We start from the raw sequence: 3,128 nt of genomic DNA, 5'->3' as shown, positions 1-3,128 counted from the left end.
TGTGGAAGAATTAAGGCATCTATAACATTTGACAGAAGAATGGTAACCAAGAAAGACACAAGGGGCAGATTTGGGGGCTAATTTGTGAGGAGAGTATGGTTTTAACCATGGAAAACATAAACAGCCAAATACTTTTAGAAGAGTGTAATCAGGTTTAGTATGAAAGAGAACTTCAAAAGGAGAGAAATGAGAAAGAGAGGCACTAGGAAGACAATTGATGAGGTAGGTGGCTATAGCCACAGCATCAAACCAGTAGGTAATGGGTAAAGAGGAGTGGTGTAAAAGAGAAATAGCAGTCTCTGTGATATGCAAGTGTTTTCTTTTAGCTACCCCATTTTGGAAGGGGGTATGGGGGCAAGAAAATTGATGGTGTATCCCATGATTTTGTAAGTAAACTTGCATTGGATGATTAATAAATTTGCCACCACCACCAATCCGAAGGACTTGAAGTGGAAAGCGAAACTATTTTTCAACAAAGGCCTCGAACACCAAAAATTTGGAATAAACCTCACTCTTATAATTGAGTGGGTAAATCCATGTAAAGCGACTGAAATCATCAACAAACAAAACATAATATTTGTATCTTGTAGAAGAGGGGGTAAATGGTCCCCAAACATCACTATGTATAAGTGCCAAAGGATTATTAGCAGTAGAATTAGAGAGTTTAAAACGGAGCCTATGACATTTAGTAAGAGAACAATCAATACAAGTCAAAGCTTCTTTATTACAAGCTACATCTTTATTATGTAATGACAAATGAGGTTTAACAAGTTGAAATTTGGAAAAAGATGGATGGCCTAATCTTCTGTGCCATAGAACAGCAGATGAGGAAGATGGAGATGAAGAGGTAGCAGATGATGTATCATTGTGCAAAGCATAAAAAGAAGCAGGAGATGAAGGCCCAGTAAAGTAGTAGAGTCCATTGTGATGAAATCCTCTATGAAGAATGGCTTTAGAGTGTTTGTCCTGAATGGAAAAGGAATTGTGATAAAAAATAATAAGACAATTGTTATCCTTTGCCAATTGGTGCACTGAGATCAGATTAGAAGATATGGAAGGAACATGAAGGACTTTACCTAATCGAAAAGAATGATGTGGAGTCACTACAAAAAAATTGACTTTTTGCGACGGTAAAATACCGTCGCTAATACTCCTAATGCCGTCGCTAATACTTTTTGCGACGGCAAAATGACTTTTTGCGACGGCAAGAGGGGGGTCACAACTGCAGGGGTTGCAAAAGAGTTTTTGCGACGGTAAGTGCCGTCGCTAATGTTCTGCGACGGCATTTTTTGCCTTTTTGCGACGGCACCGTGCAGTCGCTAATAACGTTTGAAATTTCTCAACTTTTTTGCGACGGCCCTATTTTACCGTCGCTAAAAATGTTATTTGAGACGGCAAAAAATACCGTCGCCAATAGTATTTTTTTAAAAAAAAAACACTTCTTTTTGCGACGGTGTGGTGCCGTCGCAAAAAATATAAAAAATATAAAATTTTCTATTTTTTGCGACAGTGTAATGCCGTCGCAAAAAATATTAAAAAATAATAAATTTTCTATTTTAAATAATAAAATTTCTATTTTTTGCGACAGTATAATGTCGTCGCAAAAAATAAAACCTGTAACAAAATTAATAAAAATATTAAAATTTTCTATTTTTTCCGACGGTAGTGCCGTCTCTCTCTAAGAGCTGATTATTTACATTCTATTCACAAAAACATCATAACAGAAAATAAAAATAAAAATTTCAATTGATCAAACCATCAAATTCAATATTTTACAAAGAACAATTAAACTGTACATGTTCATAAAAGCATATTTAAATTATAAAATTCACCCAAATCCTAAAAAAAAATAAAATAATAAAATAAAACCTAAAATTCACCAATCAGCACATTGGATATTTAAATGCTCTTACAAAAATTAAAAAATTTCCAACAAGATCTCAATTTTGAACCTATTTGAAAAATCAAGCTCCAAATTCCTTACTTCTAGAATCAGATCTTCCCCTCGGCAAAATTTATCCTTTTGACCTACAAATAAATAGAGAACAGTTACAATATGAAACATGCCAAAATTTAAAATAAAAATCGCCCTATATATAGATAGAAGGAACAAAAACTGAAATCAAAATTTAAAATAAAAATTCAATTATATAATAAGGATTAATTTGGACATAAAAAATATGTGCCATAGTTTCGCCGGATGAAATGTATGCTTTATATAATAAAATAGATAATTCATATCCTTGGGTCATGGTCAATTATAGAATGTGGAGTGAAATGTTATTTTGACCATTGAACCACTAGCAAGCCCATTCTTCCAACCTTTTAAATATATGAAATTTAACAAGACCATCTAGAAAGTTCTTCAAGACCTGTAAGTGTACCACTCTAGCATTGTCTTGACACTTGTCAATGGTGTTTTTTGCGCAACACCTCTTTTTTCCAATGCATGTTCTCACATGTTCCCTTTGTGTTGCTTAGCAATGTAGGCCTGATGATTTCTTGGCTTCAATTATTCTTTTCAATCTTCAAGCTTAATCTTTTTTTTTCTTTCTTTTTTTAACAATTGGTGGGAGGAGATAGGGGAAAGAAAATTCCATCGCACAGCAATGAGGACTTGAACCCCAATTTATTAATAACCCCATTTGCATGCATGGACCCTAATTTATTGATAGGACAATTAACACATGATACAATTAATATACAGAAGAGAGTTGTAACTTACACCGGTGATGTTGACAGTAGAAATTCTGGTTGTAATCTTTGTAGCAGTATCCCACAGAAGGGGCATAATGGTTTTGAAAGTAGTTCTAGCCTTCAAGATTCAGTAGAGATCTTGAAATCTGAAGGATAAGAGGGCATTCTGAATAGAGCCTGCGGTCCCATATTTGAAGTCCGTCTCTGACAACACAAGCAAAACCATGAAGTAGTAGTAGTAGGGCAGACCTGCATGGAAGCAGCACACCGGAACAGTTTGTGTCTCTGACTAACTCCATCGCTGCAATTCACACCTCGGCAGAAAACATATTCTGTAGATTCAAATGGAACAGGTGCTGAACAGTAGCTACATTGCTCTTCTGCTACAAATTGGTGTATGGAGTGGAGCCCGCTGTTGAAGAAAATACAGA

At 35.2% G+C, this 3,128-nt stretch overlaps 1 long non-coding RNA gene across 1 annotated transcript; it reads right to left on the bottom strand.

Annotated features, from left to right (window-relative positions):
* Nucleotides 1–1,724: 1,724 nt before the first annotated feature.
* On the bottom strand, nt 1,725–2,859 carry LOC145824535 (uncharacterized). Its single transcript, XR_014366260.1, has 2 exons — nt 2,726–2,859; nt 1,725–2,028 (listed from the first exon to the last, which is right to left on the bottom strand). It is a non-coding gene; the product is annotated as an uncharacterized LOC145824535 (long non-coding RNA).
* Between the last annotated feature and the right edge of the window lie 269 nt (nt 2,860–3,128).

This window comes from Camellia sinensis, chromosome 4, assembly GCF_055761805.1.
Source record: "Camellia sinensis isolate YWXY chromosome 4, ASM5576180v1, whole genome shotgun sequence".
In the NCBI taxonomy this organism is placed as follows: domain Eukaryota; kingdom Viridiplantae; phylum Streptophyta; class Magnoliopsida; order Ericales; family Theaceae; genus Camellia; species Camellia sinensis.
This window is presented reverse-complemented; position numbering and strand designations above follow the sequence as displayed.